Source organism: Xiphias gladius, chromosome 8, assembly GCF_016859285.1.
Source record: "Xiphias gladius isolate SHS-SW01 ecotype Sanya breed wild chromosome 8, ASM1685928v1, whole genome shotgun sequence".
NCBI lineage: Eukaryota > Metazoa > Chordata > Actinopteri > Istiophoriformes > Xiphiidae > Xiphias > Xiphias gladius.
This window is the reverse complement of record NC_053407.1, coordinates 16,368,749-16,391,619: the sequence shown is the minus strand read 5'-3', so window position 1 is coordinate 16,391,619 and position 22,871 is coordinate 16,368,749. Positions and strand designations below refer to the sequence as shown.

At 38.3% G+C, this 22,871-nt stretch overlaps 1 long non-coding RNA gene across 1 annotated transcript in view; it reads right to left on the bottom strand.

The window, feature by feature from the left end:
• The window catches only part of LOC120793459, a 70,963-nt gene extending 49,187 nt beyond the window's left edge, over window positions 1-21,776 (bottom strand). Inside the window, exons 1-2 of the long non-coding RNA XR_005707989.1 lie at window positions 21,593-21,776; window positions 20,270-20,350 (exon numbers count right to left, since the gene is read on the bottom strand). This is a non-coding gene — a long non-coding RNA (uncharacterized LOC120793459). The remainder of the gene's footprint in view (window positions 1-20,269; window positions 20,351-21,592) is intronic.
• Window positions 21,777-22,871: the final 1,095 nt, after the last annotated feature.

The window sequence follows — 22,871 nt, the reverse complement described above, 5'->3', positions numbered from 1 at the left end:
GCTGCCTGGGCTGTGAGGGCCTGGATCCTGGATCCTGGCTGCAGTCCAGCTCGGCTCTGATCTGGGCCTCTTTGTGATTTGAGGAGTATAGAGCTTTGCTGGGCTGCTGTCCTAGAGCCATGTTGGAATGCATGAGTAGTGGTGGAGGTGCAGAGGGAAGTGACCTCATTGTGTGATGCAAGCAAGAGTACAGGGCAAGAGTTACACACTGAGGTTGGTTGGATTATAAATAAAGTATCGTGTGGTTTCTGTGCTGCAGTCGGGAAATAGGAAAAGGTGAATACCAGTGCTCACAGCACAGTTGTAAATGCTGCCCTATCCTAACACTGGCTCAAGGCTGCCAAGATAGCGTGGCCAAATAAAGTAGATTTAATAGAAAAATATTGCCAATTTCTCCATTAGATTTCTACGAGATTTTGCTTTGCCATTGTATATTTATGAGTTTTCTAAATATTCTATCGTCAGAATAATCATTACTACTAATAATTTCTGCCATTTTAACAAATAATGTTCCTTAATTCTGAGGGTGGGTGGTTCACAGGCATAGGGAATTGGATACTTGTGTTTTTTCTGGTTTTCATGTTAATTTTTTGTGTTTGTGTTGTTTTTGTGTTGCCTCAGTTGTTGTTTGATTTTAAAAAATATTTTTTTGACATATTTCCCTCAATGTGAAAAGCAGCCTTTCATGCAAACACAAATAAAAAATCTTTTTTCAGCTTTTTTTGGTGATTAAATTTGTGAATGTAACATTGTGCAAGAGCCAATCGCATGGACCACTGACTTCGTGTTGAGGGATACTTGAATGACCTGTCTGACACCTGTGTGTATGCGGGTCCGCTTTTGGAGCCGAAGAGGAACGTGAGGAAACAAAAGATCGGAGGAGAGACAAAGGCAACTCCACTTTAACAGGAAGCACAGTGTCCAGGATAAACAGTGCTAACCTAGTTGCATCATCAGTGTGTGAAACTTAATGACTCCCAGGACATCCCCCTGAAATACAAAATTTGTATGGGACCTCAGGGTTACTGCTCTTGTAGTTTTGTGCTTGTTTTGGAACCATTTGTATAAGTTTACCAGCTGAATTCATTTTTCAGTTGAATTCATTTTTCCGTTGAATTCAGTTTTGCCGAAGGCTTAAGATTTTATTCCTCACAGACTAAATTAAACTTCCCCATATTTTCGGTGTAGCCTTCTAAAAAGGTGTCATTCTCTATATTAAGCATTTCATAATGCTAAGTGTGGATAAATCTCTCTTGAAGAAATCAATAGATATGCTGTTGCCTATGGGAAAATTAGCATGGTAAATGAACATTAACTCACAGATGGTTGGGTATGGGGCATTGCTGTGGCTCCAAACAAACAATTGATTAACTTGTAAATTCCCATTGCCCAGCTGTTATTCAGGCTGTTTACCATAAATAAAAGAGGGGGAGTAGAGAAAGGATCCAGATGCTTTGAGTGCAGCAGAAAGGCAATCTGTCATTGTTCTCAACTAACACTGATGGATGCTGCTTTGAATGGGGATTGGTTTTAGTTAAACATGACAAAGTGAGGGATGACACGCCATTGGTCACAAAGGTCTGGAGGTCCAGCAACGCCTCAGCAGTTGCTTTTTTCAGCCAAGACAACCTCTTGTTCATGTATCAGCTGCCAATAAAGGGAAGAAGTTATTGGGCCAGGCTTTCAGGTTTGTTTGTTTTGATGTGTGTTCAAGCTGAAGTTGAAAAATGAAAAAATGAACAAAACGTACGTGCAGATTATACCAATTTGGCAGCCAGTACAATTAGAGTAAGATCTTTACTTCCATGCTCCACCAAGACTCATTTCTGGACATTTATATTTGGAAGGGGGATTCTGATTCCACTGGGGCCATCATGTCTCGTGCGCGAGGCATGAGAAATCCTATTTACACCTGACCTGATGCTTTAGTCAAAGTAGTACAGCACAATGAAAGTACAGCTCAAAACAAAGATAATGCTGACCTCTGTATCAACTACTTACTGAGTACATTCCAACATTTTCTAGCCTGTGGTCATCTAACAAAGTTACTGTTGAAGAAGAAGTGATCATTATCTGTATACGATATACACTGGCATTAAACAAAACCAAAAGCTTCAACATCAGGTAAAACCATTAAATGCAGACATCTAAGTCAAATCATGCAGCATGATATAAAAACTTTAAAGACATGATGTGTTTTGAGGATATTGTTGTCAATGGACAGGGGCATGGGAAGAAAAAGAATCAGTCTCAACCAGACTTCAGTGTGGTGTGAGGTTGTAAATGGTTCAGTAAACCCTGCTTTTCACTGACCCAAAAATACCTAAGGGTGAATTAAAATGCATATAGCTTGCTTTTCCAGCTGTAGAAGAACAAATACATGTTCTCAGTAAAGGACATGACATCAGAGATCTGGAGGTCCTGGGGGGGGGGGCACAGAACACAGCTGAGAGACATTTTAAGTGAAGACTACTTCTGCAAAACTCATCATTCATCGTCAAAAATGGTTGAGGTAAAAATCCACCCTACAACATACACTCTTTTCATCTTATATCATTGACCGTTTACTCTCTGCATATAAAACAGCTATACCTTAACCTTGCAAAAAGAGGAGTAAGATTTTAAGATTTCAGGGTTCTCATTTTCAAACCAGTCAGCAGGAGACACCTCCCCAGACACTGACTCTCTCAAAGGAGGTCTCAAATCCATCATGGTAATACAAAATGTTTGAACATGTAAACTCTAAAAATGTAAAACCACAACCAGATAAAATAACTCCCAAGGCAGTTTCACAAAGAATAGAGCAAGCATATCATCCTTTAGTACAATACAGTGTAAAACATGTGCATGTACATACCCTTCAAGAATATTAGCACTGTCAAAACTGACCAAAAATGACTTTTGATTATTCCTTCTGAAAATAAAACGAAAAAAACAACCCACATATGTTCAAACCATTCAAATATCTATTTTGGTGCATTATGACATAAGAGGGCAAACCAATACAATGAGAGACATAACTAATTGGCTGCATATTTTTGAAATGTGCCCTCACGTTGCTAGCACTGGAATATTAGGCTTGAACTGTAGCTTACATAGTTTGCATACGACTTTATCTCGACGTTCCGCAGTTTTGCTGTCTACTGACCAAAATCCGAAGTATTTTCAAACGGAGCTTTTTAGATCGCTCGGAGTGCAAATCACTCTCTCTGCGGCTGAGTTGGATTGTGAACTTTCTGCAATCACTACAACACGGTTGTTGGTGAATTATTCGCTCATTTCATTTTCAATCAATAAAAGTGACGTTGTGTGACTCCTGTCCATCATGCAGTGCATTCAGTGCAGTGGCCCAGGCCCATGCCACTCGCAAGGCAGACAGCTGCAGTAGTTTGCTTTTTTTCCAAATCGAATATTCATTTTCACAATTAAATGCCTGTTTTTTTTTTTACAATTTGATTTTAAAAATTGAATTTCGAATATTCGTTGAGAGCCCTAAAGTATATACTTTATATACATTATATATAATGATACATACACAAATACTGTATATAATTGAAGAGTTTGATTTAATGATGGTAAATTGTCATTTGGCATGTTTCTCAAATCAAATTTTATTTATTTCAAAGTTTTACCATTGGATATGTCACTCTGTATGCTTCTCGGGTAACATACTGACACAAATGCCATGAGTAAACCTCACAGTATGCTCATGTTTTCTGAATTTGAACTGTTGCTGAAGGTAAAAAAAAAAAAATCACTTTAGGGATCTGCACCATTCCAGACTAATATAATACTTACAACTTTAAAACTTTGTTTAAGACTTTGTTTTGGCAAACAAGCAGTTGCTTGCACAACTAAAATGCACTAAAATGCCCTTAACTGGTAATGTTCATTTGTTTTTGATTTTTTATGTCTAGTTAAGTTCTCTAAGTCTAATTAAGAAGTGTCAAGATTTCAAGGATTTCTATTTCCTCTCATGAAATTGTATTTTATTAACTTTGTAATAACAAAAACTGAAAGCACTGAAATCAAAAGTTCCTATGATAACCCGTCCTGCACCGTCAGAACCAGTTTGAACTTGTTTTGCTGGCAGTGCAGTTTCTTTGTTGGGGTCAGTTGCGCATGGAGTCTCCCCGGGAATAACTCTACTTGAGACACGTAAGCACCCTGTTGCAGTGTTTAAATCAAAGTTTTAGCCAAGTTGTAGAGGTAACACTGCAGGGTGAAGCTGCAGGCTAGTCATACACAAAGCAGACTCAGCCTTGTGAACACTGTTGATGTTGGTGGAGAGTATGGTTAAATATGTCCATAGCTGTGGTTAATGAAGAGTAAAACAACCTGATTGAGGGCTCATTGCAAGGGTAAATATACACGTGGATGTGTTTATTAATACTGTATCAATTTGACGCAGTTTGTAAGAGTTGTAATGTTAATCGTGATTGGCACCCAGGCCATGACTCAGGTCTGCCTTGTTTAATTTTTGGTTAAAGCGTATTATATTTTTAGTTCAGCTTCCGTAAGCGTGTGAATGTGGTAAGCAAGCGATTTTAAAGAGTCATTCTCGGGCTATAAGGGAAACACATTTTAGTGATTTTGTATGTTTTCTTATTTATTTTTGGATATTTAGTGTTATTTTTGCACAAGTGGTTAAGTTAAACTTAGAACGCTGCTTAGAATGTATTACCTTTAAACATAAGCATGGCTTGATGGCCTCACACAGACTGCAGTCACAGAAATACTGAATTGAGCCAATCCCTTTAGGATGGTCTCAAAAGAATTTGAACCCAAAGTAGGAGTACTCCGTTTCATCACACAGTTGGTCACTGTCTCTTTTATTCTGTATACCTCCTGTATGTCCAAGTGACCAACAAATTTCTATCTTTCAGATAAACAAAGACTTTTGAAGATGCAGGGGTGTTCACCTTGAGTCTACATGTATGTCACAGCTAGATGGCTGCAAAACTACCAAACTCAGGTCATTTTCTTCTAACGTCTCAGAAATTTTTTTGGTTCTGATCTGGTTTACAATGTTTAGATGTTTGAGTTTAAGCAATGTGAATTGAATTCATTCTAATCATTCAATGTAGATTTGATGCATTACAAACAAAAAGAAAAGCTGATAAAAATCTAAATGCGAAACTTGTGATGCAACTCAGTTTTCACTGTACTTCTCTTAAATTTCACTCAGTTTAATCAAGTCTCATGTAGCTCACATGTTGACTACAATGAAGTTGTTTGGACCTATTTTCTTTGCTTTTTCTTGAAGAATCAACTCTTACAAAATTTGTTGGAAAATGTAGCCTCCATTTTTTGGGTTACAGTTTTCACAGTGTATCCTTAAAAAACTTGGCCATTTTACCTAAAATTAAATAGTACTTAGAAGAGCACTTTACATTACTCTCAAAAATATTCTTAATAACAGCCGAAAACTGAGTTATGTTTACAGATGAGATCCACAAATGTAGTCCATTTATGGTATGATGCTGAAATGCAGAGGGGAAAAACAATCCCCATTTTGCACAAAAAACCCCAAAGACGTCCATCCAAAATATATATTTTTTTTTTTAAATAGTCAAAACAAAGGGCTCCAACTCCCATGTCGCAAAGTAGTAAATAACCTACAAATTCAATAACATGATGCATCAAATTCAATTAGAAAATGATTTGTTTACACTTATCTCTAGGTCTAGGCAATAAAACGATTCCCACAATAACTACGATAAACTCGAAAATCGTAATTTGTGATGAAGTAAGTAGAGTAAGAAAGTCATTTTTGATAGGCTAAGTGGAGTAGGAGAGTGCTTTGACTTTTTATCCGAAATTCCAAACATCCGTTCAACCGTGGGGGGAAAGTTAATATTCGAACTCTAATTAACTGTTAAAATTGAAAATTTACAGTCTATACGCGCTACAGACCGTTTGTAGCAGTTTGCCTTGTGATCCAGCAGAGGGTGCTCTAAAACTCCACCATCAGCTTGACCTATGGCTTTTCCTATTGACAGTTAAGTGAGAATTTGAAATCATTCGAACTAATTGCATGTCATCTAAAATGCATATTCGAATTCGAATTTGATTTTTGGAAAAACTGAAAGTGCTAGAGTAAGATAAGTAATTTTTGATAGAGTAAGTAGAGTTAGAGTGAGATAAGTATTTTTTAAGACATAGACAGATTTTAATGATCCCGTGAGTGAAATATTCATGGAAATTGAACTGATAAATTTTCTGCATTTGGGTGAACCCCAATCGGCTCAATCACCCTATTAGATTACAGCATTTAAGCTGACACAAGTTTGGGACAAAACAAGGAGAAAAAAAAATACTCACACACACACACACACACACACGTTGTTGGAAATGTAAAAATGAGCAACCCTAAGGAGAGGCAAACAGCCGCACAGGACAATTAAATTATGGCAAAGAAATATGACACAACATCGGTGTTTTGTCAATGGTTTGGACGTCTGAAGCTGGATACACAGCAAAGAAATATCCATTGCAAAATATTAGGCAACCTGTGCTGATGAAGACAGGAAATACAACAAACCTTTTCCACCTCTTGAAAAAGTAACGTTACCATCCCACCAAGTATAAACAAATAGTAGACAAAATATTAGACACCTGTTAGTATAATGAAGTACAGTTCTTTAGAACCACACAGCCCAAAAATTACAATAGTGTTGCACTAGAGACTATTTTGTGATGGATCACACCAGCCACGACGCCCATCAACATGTTGACATTCAGACACATGAGATATTTGACAGCTAGACACACTTTTTAACTAACTAACTAACTAACTTTAGGATGCATTTTAGCTGAGTCACTGTGATAAAATTACTTTGAAGTTTGATATTCACCAACAGGTATTTTATTGTCAGTAGCTCCATGCCAGTAGTATCAATCCCTGTCAATAGAAGGTTATTTTAAACAGACCTTGCTCCGTCTCTGTTTGCCCTGCAAAAACATCCTGTGGCTGAATCCTTATTAGATCACTACAAAAGAAGAGCTAACTGTATAAACAGTGCATGCAGCTGAAAAACAGATTTTTACTGTTTTGTTAGCTCCAACTGACTCTGCAGGACTCACAGGCCTTTTAATTGGTAAGGTACTGTACTTGAGGGATTTGACTATTTTGACTGTGCTGGATACACAAAGAGAGTAAAGCACTGCTGACAAACTTCTTATGGGAAGCCTTGTATTTCTGTATACTGATATGTTGTGGTTCAATTTCAGGACCTATTGTGGTTCTGTAATATTGTGACTTGATATTACATACTGTATATATATATATTTTTTAATAGTGGACCATGCAGAAATGTTAATGAATACTGAAGATGATATTCAAACTCATGTAAGTGTTAGTCCTACTCGTTAGTACGTCTGAATAATCAGAACAACCCACGAGCAAAGTCACCTGTCACCACCAAATGTATTCGTTGCAACGCATGACTGAGCTGGAGGTACCACTACTAAGCCGTCAGCCTGGTACTGTATGTCCAAACCACTGACTTGCTAGCATTAGCTAGCCAGCAATAAGCAATATTTACAGACCAAAGCACTATGTGCACACTGCTAAGCCCATTCAAATGGCTTCACTTCCTGTTACTTGAAGCAATATCTCCTCGACATACACAAGCCAAGAGTCGTTTTTTAGTCTATCACTCTTATAAATGTATATGCAAGACTCACTAGAGAGTTAGCCAGTGCTAACTAGCCATCTTGAGTCAAAATAGCCCTGTCACTGCTGACCCAAGACAGCTAATATGGTCACTAACAAATACATGACTTTTTGACTAAAAAGCACCCTTTTTTGTACGTTGGAGTAACATTAACGCTGCATTAAGCATTTTTTTGACCACTAGGGGGTAGAAAGATTCTTTACACGACCCATAAACACAGCTATTCGATGATATATGGGCTTTACTGAGTGCCTTTTACTGTGCTGGAAATACAGAGCGCTCAAACAACTACAAACCGCCAATAATACAGAGCTGCGTAGTTCGGTAATGATTATCAGTGCGGCCAGCAGAAAAAGCAACCATCTCTAATTACGTGTAGTGATTTTAATTAATGTCAAAGGTAATAGACCTTTAGATTGCATGGAAAACACCAGAAAATGATACTCGTTACTTTAAGTTAGCGAGCAACAATTAAAGTTAAGGAATATGCTGGTTCATTAAATACTGCTAACAATCTTATTAAGCGATTTTGCAGTTAGCTCAGGTATGAATAAAAACCACTTTTTCAACAGAACAATGAAATCAAAGCTTTTTTTTTCTAATTTTTATTAGTTTGGCGTTTTTAGCTATTATGAAATAAGAGTAAAACCTAACGCTCCTTTAACAGCCCCTGGAGGCTATATTGCTCATTGCAACCTACAAGTACATTCACTACATGTGTCTGAGAGAGATGCTAAAGAAAACAGCAGGGTGTCACCAAAAGCATTAAGAATCATCATTCGGTCACTATGAACATTCATATCAAATTCCATGCAATCTTTACAGTAATTGGTGAGATTTGATTTTGAACCTCCTAAACACTACCAAGTTAGGCCAGGTTATATTTTTCTTGTGTAATGTAATTGGTGCAAAGTTCACGCAATAGGACAATGCACTTAAAAAAAATCATTTTTATTGCATTTGTGTTGTTACAGTTGGCAATATAGTGATCTGAATATCATACAAAATTGAACATCATCGTAATTTCTATTTACAGATATTCACCTTGATGTATCGTGTACTTTAAATTTAAAATACTACATTTCATTAAATAAAATTGGTAAAATATCTCACAGAACAAAAAATATAACTTCCTCTTGTGAAAACATTTCCTATCACAGACTGGGTTTTAACTGCAGAGACCCAATATGATTCCATTCATCAATGAGGCGGAATGTCAGATCAGCATGTTTTTTTGTGTTGTTGCTTTTAGTTCTCTAACGTCGGTCCATGTGGCCAGGCTGCTCACAGGCTTGGCCGCTGGCTGAAGCCAATTGTCTGAGTTAGGCAGCAGAACACAAGACTCCCCACTTGGAAAAAGGAGGAAAAAACAGTGGAGGAGTTTTAGCAGTCAGACCTCAGACAGGAAGACTCTAGAGGAAACACCAGAAAGCCATTAACTAACCGCAGTATTATGGTGATCTATTTGCTGGAATGGGCTACAGACAACTAATGAACAAGTCCATCACACACACACACACAAAGACACACACACAGACACACACGCACACACACAGAGAAGCAACACACACTGAGAAGCAATGCTGAAAGAGCTCTTGCTTGTACAAAACAGTGTGACAGATCAATGCCTGATTCCTAATTCAAGGGAAAAGGTTATTCTCTGTCTCACTGGGATTCCACTTACTATCCCCCTATATCTAAGACACTCCCATACCCTTTTAAACCAAACAAGCCCCGCCACCCCACCCCACCCCACCCAACCCACCCCCACAAAACAACACACACACACACAGCTCCTAATTAAGAGAGGGGCGGTGGGGCTTTCTTGTGTCTGTGGTTATGCTTGCAATGTTAGTGTCTGGAGTGTGAAAACAGATCTGATGGACTGGTGCCCTCAGCTCTCCCTGATCAGGCTCCAGCAGGTATCCCCCATGATTGACAGCTCACAGGTCAGCCGCCCATCGCTCAGTCTGTTAGAGGGTGGGCGGTAAAGAGATTTGGAATGCCTGGGACCCTGATTGCTTTATTGCTCGCCTGTCAGAACCATTGTACAGCTCTGTATTATTAGGGCTCGCCATCTCTCACCGTCTGGAAGGTGTCGCATCTCAGTTCTGCATAAAGAATCACCACTACATTCAAAATCCTCTCTCTTATTGGCTGAAAGGAAGAAAGCACAGATTTTTCCACAGAATCTCATGTACTGGTTTGTCAGATAATGCAACACAAGTGTCTCAAGGGAATGGTTTGGATGGAGCTCCTCCACACTCGAATGCAGAAGATTTGAGATCATTTGGTAATAATTTAGCACAGTGATACCAACAATAGTCTATAACATTATACAGGAATTTCTCTGATGTTCCTGATTATGTATCTAATCATGTTGAGTTTTTTACTACTGTGGTGTCCACACAACCTAAAACAGAGGATGACAGCAAGCTTCTTTATTTTGCATCTCTGATTTTTGCTATTCTGATATTTGTTTTAATTTATGACATTTTGGTGTAACTGATTATATATATATATATATATATATATATATATATATATATATATATATATATATTACACATATATATACACATATACATATATATATATATCAGTATATACATATATCATATCTATATCTATATCATATCTATATATATCAGTATATACATATATCATATCTATATATATCAGTATATACATATATCATATCTATATCATATCTATATCTTTATCATATCTATCCATATATATCATATATCTATATCATATATATATATATATATATATATATATCATATATTGTCTATAGTCACAAAAGGTGCAACAGTTTTACTAAAAATATGTTGCTGACTAAAGGTGAGTCAGGACATGTCCAAACCGTGATTTCATTGTATTGTCAGTTGCTTAGAAAATTATGAGTCAGACGTACAAATATCAGTGTTACAATATTGCAGTCTAATTATGTTAATCCACTTTTACTATTCCTAATCCTGTTACAATTTGACAAACCAATCAGAAAAATACTCAAGTACAAAAGTACAGTATATTTTAAATAATATTGGCATGAAAGGGTAATAAAGGCAAAGGAAATTTTAGAATATTAAGCGAACTAATGTTGTGAAAATTATGTCCTTCACTATGGTTCCTTCTCAGTGGAAGAAGGAGCCTCCTCCAAAGAAACAATGACCCAGTAAACAATGTGTCTCCACAAATCCGTAGCTGATTTGTTCGTGTTATTCCCCAGACCGAGATGACAGACTGGCAGGTTGTTGAAGGTCATCAGAGCAGTGCCACCTTGTCCCCTGGAGCCCAGGTGATGGCCAGGCCACATTCCCAAGTGCTCTTGCTGCTCTAGGCCACAGCAGAGACAAGCCCACTGGGCTGCCACATTGCTGTCTCCATGGAGATGAGGCGACATGCTTGCCATGGTTCAGACTCACACCTTTATGGTCAGCAAATCAGTGTCTCTGAGGACACTTCCTTGCCTAACATCAGTTGCACACAGGTTGCGATGGCCCCCACTTCCACCCCAAAACCATTCACCCTCCCTTTTTTTTCATCTTCTTTAAAGCGTTGTAAGCACAACTCAGTATACCCCCCCTCCAACAGTCCAACCATCCTTGCCCTGGCAGTGCTACCCTTGTGGGGCCTGCTGGGAACAGTGGTGAAATGTTAGATTAGACCTGCAAGTGTGGGCAGGGCCTGAGAGGGGATGGAACGCAAAGGGACTGCCCACTCTGTCTATGGCTCATGCTCCATTATGGTTTTATCTGGGGGTGTGAAAGCATCATTCCCAAATGCTGTCTCCTTTAAGATCCTCTCACAATTGGCTGCTGAGGAAAACTGGCTTGGCTAGCGTACTTCAGTATCCCTGTTGATCTATGTTATCATGTCTTGTTAGACCAATTATATTTGACAGGTAGTTGAATAGCAAATGTATACATCACTGACAGGAAGCTTTCAAGTTAGTGATCATACTTACATTACTGTGTATATGTGCCCAAATCTGAGAAATGAATGATAACCTCTTCATCACTGTACCCCCTGAGTGTTCTTACTGGAAGCCATATTGATTTTGTTAGTCTGAGAGTCCTTGCATTGCCTGGCCTTTACCTCAGGGACAAATCTAATTGTTTATCTCTGGACAGACTTCTGCCTTTACTCCCTTCTGTCTCATTATGTGCCAAGATTTGTCAAGTCAAGTCTCTCCACACTCTCAAATCTCGCTTTACAACATGTTGTTCGGCAGAACACTACAGATGGCTTACTTATCAACAGACCCTCCCACATGGAAAGCTACAAACATGACAGCACAACACACTTGCAAAAATATACACAAACCAACATAGAATGTAATCACACTCTGGAGACACGATTACACATACTGACACACAAAACATGAGTAACTTTCTTAAGAAACACTGATTTTTGATATTTTTGTGTAAGCTTTCTTGAGAAAAATCATAAGGAACTATTGATTTTTTTTTTAGGTCTACAACACACTGAACAACAATAGTATTAAAATAGTTGTGTTTCTTTACTAATTCATAAAAGACAATGCTGTCATGTTTTTTTTATTTCTATTCACTGTTGTAACAGATGGCTTACAGTAGAATAAAACAGTGATCACAATGAAAAGTCCTCACTAAATCAAATGCAACTGCCAATTTAACCAGCTGGGTGAAGTCAATAGACGAGTGTGTCTCCAAATATTCCACTAGTTTGATACTGCAAATACTGTAGTTTAACAATTAAGTTATTTTTCAGTAAAGGAATGTAACTTAGTAGGTACACTGCGTTATGCCAGAATAACTCAACTGCAATTACAAGTGAATAAATGAATGACTAAGATTGTTTTTTACATCACTACAATCCCAATTTTGCTCAATATACCCATCATTTTTCAATACAGTCTCTGTCTATGATGACTCCTCTCACAATTGAAAAGTAAAATGCTGCGTAAAGCTCCAGCAAAACATATGCAAGAGACTAACTGAGTGACACAGACCTTTCTGGGCAACTGTAACTCTTAAGAGAAAGTCTTAATTTCTGTATAGTAGAAGCCATACTCACAATGTGTTCTTAAACATCAGCTCATCTACCGGAAGAGTCATGTATAAAAATATAAATAGTAAGTGAGTGAACAAAGGAAAATTGGACCCAAAAAACCTAAAACAGGTCTTTTTTTTAACCACAATATTTTTTTAGGGTCTAATCAATCTAGTTGGTCAGCAGGTTATTAGCTGCTTAAGAACCATATAGCTGTCGAATAATGTGATTCAAATCAGAAAAGGGTTAATATTTTAAGTTGAACAATTCTCTTTGCTCATTTTACTTCCTTGCTAAGTTGCCTATAGTAAAAACCTCATTACATTGCCAGACAATAACACATTACAAATGTCAAAACTAGGGTCTTCACATTTATAAAACTTAACAGTTGACAAACTTAATATTATGAAAACACATTAGCAACAATTTTTTTTTGTTTGTTTTTGTTTGTTTTTTTAAATCATCTTGTCTTCTCACCACCCCTCCAAACTCTTTAAGGCCATTGGAAGCCCTTGGTCAAGTTTTATCAGTGAGTTAACTCCAACGAAGTAGGCCAGATCGATAAGCACATTCTCAGAAAGGAGCCAGGGCAGAGAGTTAGAGGCGCGGGGGAGAGAGGCGCGAGAGGCAGGGAGCAATCAGAGAGCTATGGATGTGTGTGCCTTCAGGAGTGGATCGATGCACTGACAGGAGCCCTGCTTTGTTCTTGCACAGTGCTCAGATGTTAGGCGTGCTTAACATGATTGCTTAAAGGTTTTTGTTTGCGTACTCGTGTTTTTGTTTGTCATTTTGCTCTATCCTGCTGTCCCTTTTGTTAGTAAGTTAGACAGGTAGGTAAGTCTGTTTTCTTACAAAGTGATTTTTTTTTTTTTTTTTTCCCCCCCAAATCAGCAGGGGTTTAGCCAACATTTTACTCTTTCAAATTTCTGGGCATGGATAATGGCCAAGTCCATAACTAAAGGCAACAAAACTAAAGAAAAAAAATAATAAAATAATTTCTCAAAAATGATGATTAACAATAATCTCAAGCATGCTTTTGAACCTAAAAAAAAAAAAAAAAAAAAAAATCAATTGTGGAAGTAGGCATTAAGACAGACTTTGGTGCCCTTCATTCTGTAAAAATGAGGACTGTTTGCTTTTGACAAATTAGTCTTTGACATCCCTTGTCATTTCTCTAGTCCTAAGGAATTTTTCATCATTACAGAACCGCATTCTTTATCCTTACACCACATGGCCACCCAAACTGAGTTAAACACTTTGCCTCGCTAAATACTCTGCCAAGAATTACTTCTAACAAGAACTTGGTTGTGCCTGCTTCCTCACAGAAAGGTGTTGATCGCAAAGGACAAGTAGGTGTCAATAGATCTGCTCTCAGCGCCTATGGGACGTTGAGACGCATGAGCTCTTTTCCAAGGCTTAATAAGATGGCACAGATGCGCCCTTGTCTGAGCACAGCCCTGTGTCTCATTGTACTTTGGCCTCCCAACCCTGCCACTGCAAGACCTCTATTGCACTGGCTGCATGAGCGGGTCTCATTAGGACAGGCAAACGAAAACCAGGGTCAAGGTATATAAAGGTAGCCACAGCTAAGGAGCATGCCTCTAAGATGAGTTGGGAGCTCCACCACGTCCTTGGGCCACCCCTGCAGACCTCTTGCCCTCGCCATCATGACCTCCAATATCCACCATTATTTAATGAAGCAGGGCTTGATAATTATTTTGCGTGGATGAAGAGGGGGGCACAGTGTGAATGGAGTGTCTCACTCTAAGGGAAAGGATAGTAGGGGATGACAGAAAAAAGAAAAGAAAAAAAAACTAACGAAAAAAAAAAAAAAAAAAAGATCAAAAGCAGGCCTTTCGCTTTTCATGCCTCAGAGGCTCCAAAGAGGATAAGGAACAATTGGGCCCTGGGTATCCTGTCCTCTCTGGCAATTAGACTCAGCTGATGAAGTGAAAGGGATGAATGGCAGGGTTCAAGGCCTGCTGTAGGATTCACACAACAGGGTGTGTTTTTACCTTCTTCTCCTTTATCTTCATCTCCCTTTAGAGTGGCAGAAATGCAGCTGAAATATTTCCAGATGAAGATAATGTGATTCAAGGTGCCAAATCTTAATCACAGGGGCTGATGAGATTGAGGAGGTGTGAGAGGAGCTAAGGGGCACAAACAGACTTTCATGCAATCATATGTATGCACACACACACACACACACACACACACACACACACACACACACACATTTTGAAGACAGTGCACGAAAAGATGGCCCTATGCGGTCACATTCATTTTTATTAAGTTTAGTCTAGAATGCTATAAGATTAAATTATGTTTTCATCAGTATCAGGAACAATTATTAAATGCTGCACTGCAGGTAGTGTATTATTTCAATGGGCTGAAGCAGATGCACTTGACATATGGACAATTGTTCATTCAGATAGGGATCAATGTGTTCAGAAACACAGCTGATTGGCCAGTTTTTAACCAACTTAAACACTCTCAAAGCAATTTACAACAGTTTAGTTTGGACAAAGAGCATGATCATCAATAGAGCAATATAACATATGTCCATTTATATAAAGAAATTAAACACTGTCAAAACTCAGACTGCTCTTACAAGTCCTGTCAAACTTTGTACTTATATGTAAGATTTGGAGTTCTGCAAAAATGAAAACAAAAAAAAATTCATACAGCGTGATTGATTGACATAGTTTAGAACGTTGGTAAGCATTCATTATGCAACACTTACCATCAAGCAGGTTCTACAGAAATCGGATCCCTTCATTTCCACTTTGTATAATCTTTGTATAATATTCATGTGCTGCATTACCCTTTCAAAAGGTAAGCAGTCTATGCCAATCTCTTGACAGTAATACATTAATTATTTATTAAACTGCAGCATTAACAGTTGACATTAAACTTCAAGCTTGTTCTCTGACGTGTATGACGAAGTTTTAACCCGACACACAAAGTAAGAAAAATGTTAAGTTACTGATTAACGTTAGCATGAGATAGAGAAAAACGCCAGAAAAAACTACAAGTTACAATGTATCCTATGGCTTGGCTGAGGGCAAAGATCCAGTGTGGCACTTTGAATGTTGTTGGTTCATTTTCAGAGTTGAATAAGTGAAATGCAAGTAAATAAAGACTGAGAATCATTCTTCAATCATTATGCGGCTAGATGGAGGATCCAACAAGAAGTCAAACCCCACCCCATTGTATTAGCAACATCACAATTGTTTCAAGTGTCATATTTTCCACAAACCTGCAACATTCCTTGTATAACTCCAAAATTAGGATTTTAATTTAAACAATTTGATCAAATATATCATTTGAAAAGCAAATTACTGCAACAGTGTTGATTTAAAATGCTTTAATCTGAAATGCATAAACTTGCAAACTACTTGCTGCTATTAAGTTATCGTATATTTCACAGAAAAAAAATCTTACAGTGCCCACGCCAGTAAATGGGCCCCGAGGCTTTAGCGATACTGCCACACTGCACTAAAACCTTAAGATGATTAGTGATATTCTTAAAACCTAGCCCACTGATAATGTGTTTAAAGAAGCAATACGGCTTTACCAAGCTTTGAGTTCAAAGTCTGAGAAGCATGGGGTCAGAATGCCAATGGGCTAAACAAAGAGTAGCCAAAATGGGCTTTGAGGGATTTGAAACTTAGGCCCCTGAACTCCTTTGATCAAAACAGAGTTACGGCCATAGAAATACTAAGTATCAAGTGCCGGGGACTGTGCTGCTGCACAGGAACGGTGAGTTTTGCATGTAGAATGAGACACTATATGCTCAATAATAGATAAAAAGAACAGTACAGTAGCTAATAAGTATGTAAACTATTTTATTACAGTAATTCTCAGGGTTCTCAACAGTTTTTTAGAATTGGCTTTCTTGATGCAGCCAGATGGCCATCATGCCCTAATGTGCACCAACACTAACCCTGACTTTCCTAAACCAAAACTAAGACTATATTTTGACATTTCTAAATTACGTTGTGCTGTATGAGTAGTAAAGCCTCTTTATTTTAAAACCAGAAAGACACAAAAGGATGCTGAGTGTAGCCTATAGGTGATTAGATTTTTTAATTTCCAATTAATTTTAGCTAAAGGTTTGGATAATCCCTTTTTAAATTCCATTTAAACTAATGACATATAAAGAATAAATCAGGTGGTAAAAACATTTTTCTCACCATCTGTTTTATGGTTGTTATGTGTCAACTCTCGAAATATTCAACTGGCTAATTACTTCTACTTTGACTCTCAGCGAGTGTCCTGTTTAAGTCAATGTGCTTGATGAAACAAACAAGAACAAAAGTGATTCAAACTCAAACTTGAACAGATTTTCCCATCTTGAGCAGCCTTGAGCAATTATGTAGGCATGTTTTCATCTTCGTCTAATAATAAATCCATTAAGTCCAAGAGAATCCAACTGTGTTCAAAATTAGAATTAACAAATTGAAAATAAGGCTAACAATATAACCTGGCCAAATGTACAGTAAGATTAATAAGTCCTTTTCCTTTAATGTCAAGATACCTGTAATCGTTAAATGAAAATGAGCAAATAATCTCAAATCATACTCAATCACAAACTCAATTATGCGTGTTTATTATCATCCTGTCAGTTATAGTGTAACACCTTTAGGCAGCTACATCAACAACTGATTAGTGCTGGAGACAACTATAATGACAAAGAGAACATATGATGGAGAAGACGATTAATTTGAGAGAATTTCAATTAGCCTATGCAAGGTTTTTAAATATTTCCTCATAGCACTGGTGGTTAGCTCATACTTTTGAAAAACTGTCATCCTGTTTCCAGTCCACATTAAAAGTATTCAAAAAAGGTGCATGTTGAGTCATACAGTGCGACTGTTGTATCACAAACACACACTGTAGTTAGACTGTCAGCCACTAGAGCCGAAGGACATGAAAGTGCAGTATATGGCACAACATTTACTGTATGTTTGAGAATGCAGAGTAACAGACATAGTTGTGATGCATACATAGTGAGTCAATGCCTTGCTGTGCTTCTGCTCATTTAAGTGTGGTATCAGACAAATTACCAGTGCACTGTTTGGCATGTAACTGCATATAGCACCACTATTCTAGCAAGCCTATAAGCTGTGGTTTACAACATTCACCTTTAATGCCATTTGGAGCTATTCGTGTTTACTCTGACTGCCTCTTGAGAAGCTTCATGGGACCAAGACGCAATACGACGTCGTAAGTCTGATGCCAATCAAAGTAGAGGCAAATAGGGCTGAAACTAAAGATTTATATTATCCATTAATCCACCAATCATTTTCTCAAAAACTGTCAATCACAACTTCCGAGAGCCCAATTTGATGTCATATAATGTCTCGTTTGATCCAACCAACAATTCAAAACCCAAAGAGATTCAATTTACTATAAATGAAGACAGGGAAAGCTGCAAATTATCATTCTGAGAAACTGAAATCATTAAAGGTTAAGCATTTTTCCTGGAAAACTGACTCAAACAATAAATCTATTATCGAAATAGCTGCTGATTAATTTTCTGTCAACAGACTAATCGATTAATCGAAACTAAAAATATTGCATGAGCAAGTTTACCCAAAGTAATTCATAGAATCACTAAAGGGAAATGGTTTGAAGATTGTGACACATATACTATGTGTACCGGGGTTCAAGTCGATCAGCCTTGAACGCCTGTTATCACCTTATCTGTACAAATCTTCACTGTCAGCAAAACGACAATATATGTATAACTGACATATATTTACGGCTATACTTAAAATTTTTCATCTCCAGAGCAATTCATCCCTCCTACTCCCTGTAAGAATTGAAACTGATAAATTTTGGTATGGGGGGGACATCTTTCTAAATATACATAATGAACAACAATTCATTCCATTATTTAGTCTATTACCACTGACAGATGCCTACTGATGACACAAAGAGATGGGACGCACACATTATAATGGGCATTTTGTTTTAATTGTTCAAATTTTCTCTCTTTTTTTAAGGTGGCAGGGCCATTACTCCAAAGTCACCACTTATCAGCAGTATCACTGAGGATTAATGGTTTCACTTGTGCTAGTAAGAAATGTTTAAGTTGTCTCGATTATCAGTGCAAGAAAAAGAATAATGGTTATTTGTCATTGTGTTAAGCAGTGGGAGAAGGACTAATCTAACAAAACCCTCAGTTAAGAATGTGATTAACCCTTTCTGGTGAGACTGAGTGGGATGTGTGTTGGACTGTGCACTGCACTCAAACCTCTGTCAAAAACAAAAGCTTGCCCCCAGGAGAGCTGTTCCAGACTGATTCATACGTGAATAATCTATCAGCAGCTATACCACTGTGTATAAGAGGTATAGTGTTTAAGACAAACAATATGCTCAAATGAGGGAAGTAAATGCTAAAAAGGAAAGTTTATCCGCACTCATAAAATGATCAAATAGCTTTTATACCTTCCAACTTCAATGTGAAATTCTGTTTATTACTCCTATTGGTTTGGTGTAGAATGCAGATTATGGCGTGGTAAGATGATAATGACCTACAGTTTAAAAGATGAAAAAGGTTTCCTCTTTACGTAATAAATAGAAACCAATAAGCTTTAAAAACCAGGAGTGGAGAATAAAGGACCTGGTAGTCAATCAATTACAAGCATTGAGTCAAAGACGAAAATTACCAAAAAGAGAGAAAAAAAAAAAAGGGGGCCTCCAAAATGTTACAGTAAATATTAACCAAACGTTAAAAAAATATGACAATAAATAAGACAAAAATAGTGGTTAATTATGATGGCCATTTTAAAATTTAGAATTTAAATTTAAATTGAGACTTACAGTTTGTTTGCAACAACAGCAATTACCACCACCAATAGCTGACTTACAACCCATTTGTCTCGTGAAGGGTTTTGTTTTTTTTTCCAGCGGTACAGTCCCTGAAGCCTTTGTACTGGTTGTGTAGGCTTGTTCCTGCTCCAGTAATCTCCTACATTATTTTCCTTGTCTGTCACCTTTATAGTATCTATTAGCCACTCTCTGCTATCTGTTTGTGGGGCATTTTCTCTTCCTTTTCCCCATGAATGTTTTATATATTGGAGGGAGAATGATTGTTCTTTGCAATGAGGCCAGCGCGTGGCCTCAGTAAGACAAATTGCTCCAGAATGTTTAAATGGCAGTCAATGATAACTCATTGTAAGGGGAGTAAGTGACTTCCAATGGAGTGGATAGGGGACAGAGAATAATGGCAGAGCACAGGTGAAAAATAGATGTTTGGCTCAGTGTAATTACTCCATTAGGGGGCTCTCTGTTAATCTACCAAACTACAGCAAGTGTTTTTACAGCGATGAGGAGGTGATGGGCGAAAATGACTTCAACTGGACAGAGAGGAGCCCCACTACCTCCCCAATCACAACACACACTATGAAGTGTTTACTAATGGACAAACGTACTCTCAGTCTGCACTCTCTGCAGCATCCCGCATGTGCTACTCCAGTTTGAAGTAAGTGTGGTGATAGATGTATTGACGAAGTTCATCATTGAGCTGACATATTAATTACCTGCAATATGGTCCGATGCGTTCAGAGTGCTTTAACCTCCTCTGTCTCAATTGTGTACTGGGGGATAGATCAGCTGTGAGTCTGTTAAACATGAAAATCTGGGTTAGAACAAAAAAGGGACAAAGGAAAAACCCACCGGCTGGAAATCAACACCCCCATTCTGCTGATTTCCAGACAAACATAATGATAACAATTTTTTGACCATTTGGTGTCTGCTGCTTCCGCCTTTGGCAATCTAGACAAAAGAAGCCTGAAAAAAAATGGACCAATATGGTTTTAAGAGTTTATTCTGACCACACAATCTGTTTTCTTAAGTCAACTTTTAAAACACTGCTATGAGCAGTGCCCACAGCTTTATCACTGAAGCTCAGATTGACCTCGTATCCACCTTTATACTATCTCCCATCTGTTCAGGTTCCACCCTAGAATCCATCCCAGTTGGCTGTAGGCCCACTTTGCATTGGGCTTTCTCAGTGGAACCCTGAACAAAACCCTGTAGGAGCAAAAAGACTTTGTGTTCGGCCTATTTCAGAGAAATTTCAGCTTGCATCTCAGCGCTTCTTTCGACACCTGACAAGCTCAGGCTACTTGGTCTTTTCAGGCTGGGTCCCATGTGCAACATAAAGAAGCCCCAGCTAAGAGATTTACCCCTGTTTTACTGCAGCTCCTCACTTGACTTTAACCAGTACTGTCCTCCAGCATATGGCAGTGTTAACAAGAGGGTCAGAATGATGGGGTCCGCTCTGCAGTTTAGTTTTTAAAAAGGTAAACCGTGACCACGGAACCAAGGAAAAGAACCACAAATATAAACAAAGAAAAGGATTAAATTTTAAGAAAATTAGCCCATTCTTCTTTCTTTAAATGGCCCTACACATTTAACTTAGATTAGATTCACTCGTGAATTAAGGCTATACACATTTATCTACATCCATGATTGCAGCCTCGCTGAAACAAACCCTCACAGCAGCTCATTAGAGGGGTAAACTGACCTTCAACTAGATAAAAAAAAAAAAAAAAGAAAGAAAAAAAAAAGAAAAATCGTTTTAAGCTATCAGCAGGCAGGTGTACATAGCTCAAAACACTTACAAAGGCTCCAATAGGGGTAAATACAAGGCGTCCAGCTGGACAATTTTCACTGCCCCAAAAGCTACAGGTTGCGGTAAGGGGACTTCAAATGCTAAGGACAGTGAGAGGTGCCATTATCACTCAGTGCTGAAAACGAGCACGGTGACCCGATTAAAGCGAGAATTTCTGGGTCACGGTCTTGTTTTTCAATGCTTAATTTGTCTATCGATAATGACACGGTCCGTGGCTCGCACCTACCTGTAATATTATCTTTCTAAAAGTCGTGGTTCAGACAGGGCCCCCTTGTCACTGTAACCCAACACGGAGCGAGTGAGCGGATTGGCCTGCAGCGTGTAGCAGGGAGGAAACGCCGGCTGTCCGGCCGCGGAAGTTGCGGGCTGCGGCGCCGCCCAGTGGCCGCTCCGGTTACAGGAGCTCCTTCTCCACTTGGTAGCTCTCTTGTCTCGGCAGCCTCCCAGGCATGCGATAAATAGCTATACAAGCTCCCCCCCACCCCTGTTTTCAAACCCTATACTGTTTTAAAGTATGTATTGACTTTTTTTTTCTTTTTTTCCAAAGACCAACTTTGAGTGTAAAAAAACATGAAAACATTTCGGAAGAGTAGAGTGCGACCCTCGAAAGACATTATATCTGTATACAATGTTCCTTACTGTGCAGTACTGCTTTCGGCGAGTATTATTTTATAAATAGATGGATAGATAGATAGATCGGTCGGTTACAGTTGAGTATACAATACAATTACAATTGAGCATGTGTGCTAAGATGTCACTGAGGCTGCTCCACAGGCTGTGGAGGGTTTGCTTCCTCACTTGTAAAAAGGGAGCAGGTGAGAGCATTTTGTCATATCTCTGCACACCAACACCAACACTGTAGCTTTTTCCAAAACAGTCCATACAGTGTGCTCTATATCTTGTGAATATTTTTGTGATTACAAGTTATAACGACTGGACCTATGTGCATACGCCATTTTTAGAAAACCAATCAAAATCTGACTTCAGTCTGTGAGATATGAATCATCTATACCCTAAATTCAAGCACTACCAGTGCCAATAAATATGTAAGAATACTTTGGACTTACGCATTATATTTCACCTGAGCTAAAACTGGTTAGCTTGTGTTGGTGGCCTTTGGTGTTCAGCAACAAACAGGTTCATAGTGTCTGTGGTCCTGCCTTCTCGGGGCTTCCTTCGCATCAGACACACTGCCCTTCATCTCATGCTAATGTAGTACAAAAAATATAACTAGCTTTAAAGACATGGCAGTCAGTTAAAAGAAGGCTGTGCTTAGTGTTTGAAGCCATAAATGTGACAGAAGACTTCAAGAGGAAGACCCAAGACTGGCAGTCTAAAGATGAGTGAGAGGGAGACAGGCAACATGTTTTTTTCCCATCCAGAGGGATATTCTGTGGCCAAGCTTGATTATTAGAGATGAAGGACAGGCTGAGAGGATGTGGGATTGTTAAATCCTTGAATCCTTTCACCAAAGCCCCCTCCTATAACATTCTTCTGCACTCCAT